The sequence below is a fragment of the Procambarus clarkii genome, chromosome 24, assembly GCF_040958095.1.
Source record: "Procambarus clarkii isolate CNS0578487 chromosome 24, FALCON_Pclarkii_2.0, whole genome shotgun sequence".
Taxonomy (NCBI): Eukaryota; Metazoa; Arthropoda; class Malacostraca; order Decapoda; family Cambaridae; genus Procambarus; species Procambarus clarkii.
In genome coordinates this window covers 21,986,626-21,997,994 of record NC_091173.1, presented here as the reverse complement: position 1 = coordinate 21,997,994, position 11,369 = coordinate 21,986,626, and positions in this window count along the sequence as shown.

Below are 11,369 nucleotides of genomic sequence, written 5' to 3'. Positions count from 1 at the left end.
ACTGCATAAGAGAGGAAAAGGCTGGGGAGGAAGTGTAGGGAAGATAAGGAGGGGAAATAGAGAAATGGAGGCTGGCAAATAATGTGAGCTGTTGGTCGCAATTATGCAGTGTGTGTTATTATTATTGATGTTGTACACATTATCACTAATACTACAATGATCACAATGACTACTAATATTATATATTTTGTTGCTACTGGTATTACTATCACTGTTACTAGTACTGCTATCACTGCTACTAGTACTGTTATCGCTGTTACTAGTACTGCTATCACTGTTACTAGTACTGCTATCACTTACTAGTACTGCTATCACTGCTACTAGTATTGTTATCACTGATACTAGTACTGCTATCACTGGTACTAGTACTGCTATCACTGCTACTAGAACTGCTATCACTGCTACTAGTATTCAAACTGAGATGACCGTTCTCGTGGTGGTGGTGTGTTCAAGCTGTGATGACTGTTCTCGCGGTATTCACTCCACCAGGTGTCCATCACCGGGTTCAATATAGCCAGAACCAACACTCACCAAACCTTATCTAAACGACAGCTCCAAATGACCAATTCCTACTGGCAACACTACTCAGGCGTAAATAAAAAAAACAAATGACCTGGTTTGCTGCTCCCCCCCCCCCGTCCCTCTCCCACTTTGTCTGAGCTGTTTACAAACACACACAGCAACACGCAAAGTAATTATAAACTTTGGAAGGTAATGGCTTAGGAGCCAATTACGGAGAATACGGAGGGAAGAAAGACAAGAAAAATCTTTCGTCGACAACTTTCTGTTTACTTAAATTTTTTTAACTAAATATTAATTATTTTTCCTTTACCTCAAACACACATTCTCTCTCTCTCTCTCTCTCTCTCTCTCTCTCTCTCTCTCTCTCTCTCTCTCTCTCTCTCTCTCTCTCTCTCTCTCTCTCTCCCTTCACTCTGGGTGTCCCTCCATCACTCTACCTCACCACCAACACAATCCCCTGTGACTTCCCTACCCGGAAGGTAATTCCCAAGGGCTCTCCTTCCCCACTCTCACCCTCTCTTTATTCCTTCTCACCCCAACCCCCTCTCAACCCACCCCAGAACCCCCCCCTCAACCCTCAACCCACCCCAGAACCCCCCCCCCCTCAACCCACCCCAGAACCCCCCCTTCAAACCACCCCAGAACCCTCAACCCACCCAAGAACCCCCCCCCCTCAACCCACCCAACAACCCCCCCTTCAACCCGCCCCACAACCCGCCCCACAACCCCCCTCAACCCCCCCCCCCCCCTCAACCAGGTAAGTGATTTTGGTGGCGAGATTTTTTGTCATGTTTTACCATCAATATTGTGTTAAAATGTCAACAGGGTCGACTCTTGTGCGTCTGGACACCAGACCTTGGACCGTAAGTGCTCGCTCATAAGGTGCTGGATAGCATGGTGTTACCCCGACACCCCAGGGAGGCTGACAGACAGGGAAGAAGCACTCGTCAGTGTTCCCTGCTGTCAGCCCTGTCAGGGGGTGTCAGCCCTTGTCAGGGGGTGTCAGTCCTTGTCAGGGGGTGTCAGTCCTTGTCAGGGGATGTCAGCCCTTGTCAGGGGGGGTCTCAGCCCCTGTCAGGGGGTGTCAGCCCTTGTCAGGGGGTGTCAGTCCTTGTCAGGGGGTGTCAGCCCTTGTCAGGGGGGTCTCAGCCCTTGTCAGGGGTGTCAGCCCTTGTCAGGGGGTGTCAGCCCTTGTCAGGGGTGTCAGCCATTGTCAGGGGGTGTCAGCTGCAATAAGGCCTCCCAGGATAATTGGCATCTAGTGTCATGTCTGGCTGTCAGCTGGTGTCAGCCTTGTTTGTCATCTGGCAGAGGCTGCTGCCTGGGCTGTCAGCAGCATCATAAGACTGTCAGCAGGACTCGACATACCTACCCCATGTATGTCACTTAATTGTATTTGTATACTGTATCATTATCCTCCCCCTGTCCCTTCCCTCTCTCTCTCAATGTCTCTCTCTCTCTCACTTCCTCTCTCTCTCTCTCTCACTAAACTGCTCACACTACAACAGTACACAGTATACATATTGTCCACCTCACTGTAGAGGGACACCGTGTGAGCAACCACTCACACGGGCGTGTGAGTGGTTGCCCATTTCAATGATCCCTGGACACAACTGTGAGCTGAATTATCATTTTAATAAGGCAATCACTAGATTTTTGGACAATCTGGAATTGCTATGATAATGTGACCGGCGCCCTCGCTAAATTGTTTAGGGGTTTTAGGGAAGCCGGAATGAGCCGGCCGAATGCCCCAAAAAATCCGGATAGGCTCATATTAATCTGTAGAGACTTTTATGTGGTAATTTATTAGTTAAATTTGTTCTTAGTTCACATAATTGTTTGTTTGTTTGTTGTGGTTCTTGCCATGTGAAGGAACAAATAAATATGGTGATTTGTCTTCCTCTCACTCTCTCTCTCTCTCTCTCTCTCTCTCTCTCTCTCTCTCTCTCTCTCTCTCTCTCTCTCTCTCACTTCCTCTCTCTTTCTCCTAGAAAATCCGAAAATCCGAAAATCCTGGGAGAGATAATTGACGACGGAGAATTACTACCACTACTACTACTACCACTACCACTACTACTACTACCACTACTACTACTACTACTACTTCACTCTCTCACACTTACACTGGCGTATGGGTGTCTCCTCCGCGTGTTTTATTAAGCGTCGCATATGAAACGTTCCTCCCGGATAGTTTTCCTGGGTTGTTTACTGCCATAATTACGAGTTTGTCATGGACGATCGTGGCGGGAATTTAGGATTTTGAGAGGTTTTAAATTAGGCAGTATATTAGAGTCTGTTTTACAATTCTGATTTTAATTAACCTCTTAATGAGATTTTGGCCTAATGAAGGTAGACTGGTGATTGTAGTAGGTCTGGTCAGGGGGGGTGTGGTATATCATTCCCTACCTCTATGTCTGTCTGTCTGTCTGTCTGTCTGTCTGTCTGTCTGTCTGTCTCATAATGAAGACAGATGACGCAGTATCGAGGCTCTTCATTCACAGATGACATAATAATGAGGTTAACGATCTGACAGGTTACACAGGATCGTACAAAAGGAGACGAAAGTAGAGGATTACACCACTGGTGGCTGTGTGACACTCACACCACTGGTGGCTGTGTGACACACCACTGGTGGCTGTGTGACACTCACACCACTGGTGGCTGTGTGACACTCACACCACTGGTGGCTGTGTGACACACCACTGGGGGCTGTGTGACCTCATGGTTGCCAGCTATGAGGGGCTCAGGTGGTTGCCCTTAATCACATGAGAGGTTCGGAACCCCCTGTTCTAGGTAGGGTTGGATCCCCAGTTATTTGGGTGAGGGGTGAGAGTGAGGGGTGAGAGTGATAGTCTCAGAGTGAGGCCTGGTGCCTCCACCACTACGCCAAGTACACACTGAGTCAGCAGTACTGAGGCATGGAAGAGGAGGAGGAAGGTAAAAGTTGGGCAGGAGGAGTAGAGGGACGGTAAGGGGGAGAGGTAATGTAAGTAAAGTAAGTAGGTAAGTAAGTAAAGTAAGGGGGGTAATGGGGATAAAGGGGAGTGTTTAATGGGTAACTAGAAGAGGGTAAGAGTCACTCAGAGGAAGAATGAGAAGAGATGTGTGTGTTGATGCGTGTAAGTATAGCAACACGTGTGTGTGTGTGTGTACACGTGAAAGATCAATGTGTGTACATATAGCACCTTGTGCGTGTCCGTGTGCGTGTATGTATAGCACCGTGTGTGTGTGTAGAGCACTGTGTGTGTCTACATGTGTGTGCATGTATAGCACCAATCCCACTCTGAGGAATACTCAGTAAACAAACAAAAGCGCGGCAGGTCTGGAGTCTCTAAGGAACACAGACATGACAGACAGACACCAAACCTGGCGGAACTTTACCAGCGACGTCGTCGCCCCTACAGCAGTGTGGAGACTTTATAACTCCTTCTCTAAGTTATAATGAGTTGTGGAGGGTCTCTCTCTCTCTCTCTCTCTCTCTCTCTCTCTCTCTCTCTCTCTCTCTCTCTCTCTCTCTCTCTCACTCAATATATACATTACAAATCCTATAGTTATACCAAAATGTTACAATAATAACAATGAATAATAATCTATATGTATAAAAATATGTTGTTGGATATGACCGACAGGTAAGATTAATGATTCTAACACGAATCTTCTCGTGTTATCAATAGAATCATATCGGTAAGAATCCTTAATCTTATCCTTTCGGTCATCTTCAACAAAATATGTTTACAAGAAAGACTGCTACCAAAATATACTAAAATGTAAATGTTTGTAACGGTTCTATTGTTACGTAAAGTATGGTGACAATAAACACAACACTAAGAGAATATATATATTTGGTCGAGTATACAGAAGTATGCAGGTGATACTTTGGCGAGCAATGGTGTGAGTTGAGCGCACTGAGAGTCGGTACAGTATCTGGCAAGTGTCTGTTCTAGACCACACTTGAAAGTAGACTAGTTATTATTCGATTGATTGATTGATGAAGATTAAGCCACCCAAAAGGTGGCACGGGCATGAATTGCCCGTAAGTGGTGGCCCTTTTGAGTCATTATCAGTATCAGTAGATACTGGAGATCTGTGAAGGTGCGACTGCACCCTGCGTGATGGGAGATGTCTCCCGTCAGTTATTATTCGCTACTCTGCTGCTTATATGCTCGGGCAACACCTCACCGTTCTCCAAAGGTTGACAGGAATATTATGTGGAAGTTGGAAAAAATTTTGAGTTCCATAATTAGTACTAAGAAGAGCTTTGCTTCTCTCATTACGCTAATGCGTTTGGAGCGAGTATATTATTGGGATAATCTACTCGCTACAGAACTCCCCCTCCCAGGGGATGAAAGGAAAAACACTTGATCAAGGAACCTAGCTGGTCGGTGAATTGTACGCTCTGCTCGCGTTACATAACCATCAAAGTTAACTTCCTACTCTTCGCTGATGTAATCTAACTGGGGTCGTAGGGTGGGAGGTCGCACAGGATCGTCCGTCGTCGTAGGATCAGGTTGTGGTGCGACTGGTAATTGGGGTTGTAGGGTGGGAGGTCGTACAGGGTCGTCCGTTGTCGTAGGTGGCGGTGCTGCTGGTAACTGTGGTCGAAAAGTGAACGGCGTAGTCGGCGGATGTGTCTCTGGAGGGATGTCTGGGGCAGCGTCACAGTGTGCTGGTTTAAGACGATCGATGGAGATGTTTACCCGCTGTCCTCGGCGTTCAATGGTGAAGAACTTCGGTGTTCGAGAAACCACTTTAAATGGTCCTTTGTAAGGTGACTGTAGAGGGCGTCGAACAGCGTCGATTCTTACAAACACGTGTTCAGTTGTGTGGAGCACATGAGGCACATATGTAGCATGAGTTGTCGGTTGGCGTGGTGGTGTAGGCCGAATGCTTGTCATGGCCGCCCGTAATTTCTGGACAAAAGTGGGTTCTGGGGGTGTGATGAGTGGCGTCGGGGTTAAGAATTCGCCCGGAAGCCGCAGGCTAGATCCGTATACTAAGTCTTCTGCCGAGAATCCACTGCCCTCCTTCGTGACCGAATAAATGCCAAGCAAGACCAATGGCAGGTTGTCGATCCAATCATCAGGGCGTGCTTGAGCTATTAGGGAAGCTTTTAGTTATCTATGAAAGCGTTCTACCATTCCGTTCGACTCAGGGTGGTATGCTGCGGTTCGGTTGTGTGTGGTGCTGAGGAATTCCACAAGTTACTTCCATAGATATGATTCGAAGTGTCGTCCTTGGTCGGTGATGATGACAGAGGGGCTGCCAAAACGGGCGACCCATCCAGAGAGGAAAGCCTGGGCCACTGACTCAGCTGAGATGGTGATTAATGGGATTGCTTCCGGCCATCTGGAGAATCGATCGATGCAGGTGAGTAGATAAGAATATCCTTTTGCCGACGGTAACGGTCCAACGATGTCTACATGCACCACTTCGAAACGGTCAGAAGGTAACGGGAACTGTTGAAGAGGGCTCTTTGTGTGTATGTGTTTTCGCTCACTGGCACTGGAGACATGAGCGAGTCCATCTTCGAACATCGGCATTGATTCCTGGCCATACGACACGCTCCGTTAGTAGTTTCTTGGAAGCACGTACTCCTGGGTGTGCTAGGGAGTGAAATACTGAGAACGTTTTCCAGCGAAACTGGGCAGGAATGTAGGACCTAAGTGCTCCCGTCCGTGAGGTGTCACAGATTATACTACCGCCACCTTCCATGGGAATCTCGATGAACCAGAGAGCTGTGTCAGATGTTCGTAATCGCTGCAGATCAGGGTCTTCCTGTTGTGCCTTACTGATTACACAATAGTCCACCTGAGCTGGGTTTTTCACGTGGTTTATGGTGGGTCGAGACAATGCATCGGCTTTGATATTGTTAGTTCCTTTGACATGGCGGATATCCGAGGTAAATTGGGAGATAAATCCCAGGTGGTTGGCTACTCGAGGAGAGTGAGCATCACCCTTGGCCGCCAGTGCATACGTGAGGGGTTTGTGGTCTATGAGGATGTGGAAATTCCGCCCCTCGAGGAAATGCCGGAAATGTTGTATGGCTGCATGGATGGCGAGCAGTTCCCTATCAAAAGTGCTGTACTTCTCTTCAGCGAATGACAGGCGCGCTGAAAAGAGTGCAATTGGGCGCCATTCTCCTTCAATGAGCTGTTGTAGTACAGCACCAATAGCTGTGTTTGAAGCGTCGGTAGAGAGATTGGTGGGAGCGTCAGACACTGGGTGTGCGAGTAAGGTGAATTCCGCCAGTTTGTGTCTTGTATATGTGTTGGTGAATGCTGTCTCTGCCTGGGGAGTCCACTCCAACGGAAGATGGGACGTGTGTTTCCGACCACGTAAGAGGTCGTATAAGTGTCGCAAGATGTCCAAACAATGTGGGATGAATCGATAATAAAAATTCACCACACCAAGAAATTCTTGCAACTTCTTTGGAGTGGCCTCACTACACCACCACTCTCCCTCACACCACCACCACTCTCCCTCACACCACCACCACTCTCCCTCACAACACCACCACTCTCCCAGTCGTGTTCAGCTTCAACACAGTATATAAACAGAGGAGCAGGACCGCCTTGGGGGGACCTGGCGACTCTGAGAGTACCCCCCTCCCCCCCCCCTCATTTCTTTATTACCAAAGCGGTTCTGTTCGGGGCCGGAGTTTGCGAGAGGTGTGAAGAGCAAACACCAGCAAACGAGGGCAAACACAAACACACGCGCGCGCGCACACGCAGTATTTAAAGAGAGTGATAAACGCGCCAAGACTCAATTACGTTCATTTGTCTAATTAAGAGTTGTTCTGTTGTTAGGATTTGTGTGTACTGACCTGGTTGTGCTGGCGGGAGTTGGGCTCCAGCTCTAGTGTGTGAGTGTGAGTGTGAGTGTGTGTGTGTGTGTGTGTGTGTGTGTGTGTGTGTGTGTGTGTGTGTGTGTGTGTGTGTGTGTGTGTGTGTGTGCGTGCGTGTGTGTGTGTGTGTGGAAAAAAAATTTGTTTGTAAAAGTTGATTGACAGTTGAGAGGCGGGGCCGAAAGAGCAAACTCAACCCCCGCAAGCACAACTAGGTGAGTACACACAATACTCATATGTGCCACGCCTGAGGTACAAAAAAGCAATATTCACGCACTAGCGCCATCTCTGGTCCCCTGGAGAACCCCGGGTTTGCTCACCATATTTGCCTTGTTCGTGGCCAGCCGGGAGCACGCCCGCACCTTGTGAGGCGCAGCGGCGCTAATGACGCCCCCTGCAGCGCCGGGCCCGGCCGCTCCTGCAGGCGGCCCACAGGGAGCACTCCCCGTGTTTACTGCCTGTCTGTCTGACTCTGCCTCGGGGAGCCCGCTAGTCCCCGTCCATTACTCTCTCCAGGATAAATAGACGGGTTTTTCTGTAGCTTTTTATCTCGTCCTGTCAGTGTGAATGTTTTTCTGTTCGCTACGTAACAAGGCATTTTCCAAAATGATTGTACGTGTAGCAACTATTTGGTCGAACGTACAAATATGCACTGTTGGACACCCCAAAAAAGTTACATGTTTTGCACATTCATTTCTCACATTCATATCAAACTTCAACATTCCAGGACAAAAAAAAATGTTTTTTAGTGTCGATAAATGCAAGGCCTTCCATGTGGAGCACAACAATCCACGTCACAACCAGCAGATTGACAGCACTGCCTTACAACAGATAGATGAAGAAAAGTACCTTGGAGTCAGACTCCAGCATTCACTATAAGTTGCACAACAAGTGAGAGCGGCAGTACAAACATTGAACCAAATCCTGGGAATAATCAAGTGAACCTTTCCCTTCGAGGAAGAGAAAGTATTCGTTCAATTGTATAAGTCTCTGGTGCGCTCCTATTTGGATTACTGTATGCAAGGCTGGAGACCTCATCTTCAGAAGGACATTGCTGCTCTGGAGAAGGTGCAACACCGGGCAACAAAAATCATCCCAGAGCTAAGTCAGCTCACGTATCAGGAAGGGTTGAGGGCCACAGGGCTAACAACACGACAAACTAGGCCTGACAGGGCGGATTTTATTGAATTAAAATACTGAACCATTTGGAGCATGTTGATCCGGACACTTTCTTCAACAGGTCTGATGTAACACGAACGAGGAGCAACGGGATCGAGCTCAACAAGCCACAATGTAGGACAGAAAACATGCTTTTTCACCCATAAGGTTGTAAACCCGTGGAACCGCCTACCCGCCGAAACCGTAAACGCCATAACTCTACTGGGTTTTAAAATACAGCTGGAAAAGAATATCAGGGTAATTGGGAGGGGGGGGTGGACCTCTGACAAGCCGCCGGCTTCCTGGCCTCATCGAGGCCACTAGTATTAGTGGCCCTCAGATGAGATAAATTCAGGTAAATATTACTTTATTAGGCCTGGCCTAATATAGGTTAGGTTAACAACTTACATTTCCTGTTGGTTAGAATGTCATTTGGGTCAACAGTACATTTTGGTACGTTTGACCAAACAGATGTTAAAGTACCATCATTTTAGGAACATGAGTTGCAATATTCATGAGACATATAAGAAGTACTGTAATGTACAGAACATAAGAATAAAGGTAACTGCAGAGGGCCAATTGGCCCATACGAGGCAGCTCCTGTTTATAACCCCCCAATCCCACTCATATACATGTCCAACCCACGCTTGAAACAATCAAGGGACCTCACCTCCACGTTACGCAGTAATTGGTTCCACAAATCAACAGCCCTGTTACTGAACCAGTATTTACCCAGGTCTTTCCTAAAGTTAAACTTATGCAAATTACACCGATTGTTTCGTGTTGTCTTGTGTTGATACTTTTAATACCCTATTAATATCCCCTTTGTTATGTCCATTCATCCACTTGTAAACCTCTATCGTGTCACTCCTGACTCTTTACCTTTCCGGCGAATGTAATTTAAGCTTTATCAATCTTTCTTCATATGACAGGTTTCCAATTTGAGGGATTAACAGAGGGAGACGAGATATAGACAGAAATACAATGAGACAAATAAAGTGAAAGACAAAAATACAGTGAGACGGGGAGACTAAAATAGTGACACAAAAATACAATAAGAGAGAAATACAGTAAGAGGCAAAAATACAGTGGATATATTGAGACAAATGCAGTGAGACGGAAATACAGTGATAGACAGAAATATAGTGAGACAGAAAAATACAGTGTGTGAGAAATACAATGAGAGAGAAATACAATGAGAAAAAATACAGTAAGAGACGTATTAACAATTAAGAGAAAACTGTGAGCGGCTCAGGCCAGGGGAAACGTGCCAAAAATGTACTAATTGGGCAGCTGGCGACGAGGACCAACCTGTGTATTGTTATTGTCCGCCTCCTGCTCCTCTCTGTCTGTCTGTCTGTATGCTCCCTCATATTGACACTACCTACATTACTTCTATATATATATATATATATATATATATATATATATATATATATATATATATATATATATATATATATATATATATGTCGTACCTAGTAGCCAGAACGCACTTGTCAGCCTACTATGCAAGGCCCGATTTGCCTAATAAGCCAAGTTTTCATGAAATAATTGTTTTTCGACTACCTAACCTACCTAACCTAACCTAACCTAACTTTTTCGGCTACCTAACCTAACCTAACCTATAAAGATAGGTTAGGTTAGGTTAGGTAGGGTCGGTTAGGTTCGGTCAAATATCTACGTTAATTTTAACTCCAATAAACAAAAATTGACCTCATACGTACTGAAATGGGTAGCATTATCATTTCATAAGAAAAAAATTAGAGAAAATATATTAATTCAGGAAAACTTGGCTTATTAGGCAAATCGGGCCATGCATAGCAGGCCGAGTACGACGTTCTGGCTACTAGGTACGACATATATATATATATATATATATATATATATATATATATATATATATATATATATATATATATATATATATATATATATATACACAAGTGCGTAAATATATTTACGGACACAAGTGCGTAAATATATATGCAGAATATGTATCTGTGTCCAGTTACTCGTGCAATCCATCCATCTCAACTACCCATCTCGTCTCCCCCCTTCTGGTAACCCCCTTGAACCCCCCCCCCCCTCTTAGGTGTCCCCTTTGCTATTCTGTGTTTTGTGTGTGTGTGTCTCTCTCTCTCTCTCTCTCTCTCTCTCTCTCTCTCTCTCTCTCTCTCTCTCTCTCTCTCTCTCTCTCTCTCTCTCACCATCTTCCACACCATCGTGGAAGATGGTGAGAGAGATGGTCCTTAACAATTATACAATTAACTAAGACGATCACAGCTATCACCACACCATTAACCACCATGACACCATTAACCACCATGACACCTTTAACCACTACCATCACTACCATCCTCACTCTCTACCGCACCACCACCCCATTACCACAGCCACCACCACACCACCACCACCACACCACCACCACCACACACCACCACACCACCACCACCACACACCACCACACCACCACCACCACACACCACCACACCACCACCACCACACACCACCACACCAGCCACCAAACAATAACAGACAAGAACACCACAAATGAACACCACCCACCAAATACATAACTTTTCATATGACCCCAGACAGCCTGCATCATCAACTACCCAAAGGTCGTATCCAGCCATTAGAGTTCTCACCTTAATTCGGTCCTTAAGCAAAGTGGGAATAGGGAACATTGTCACCCTGAACCACTAAGATGCTTGGCATCCCATCCTTCTCTCAAGGACAATTGTATACAAGTGTGTCTGTGGGGGGGGGGGAGGTGATCGGGGGTGAGTGTGTCTAGTTGAGTGCCACCACATGCCTGGCACCTTTGTCTCGAGGCACTCAT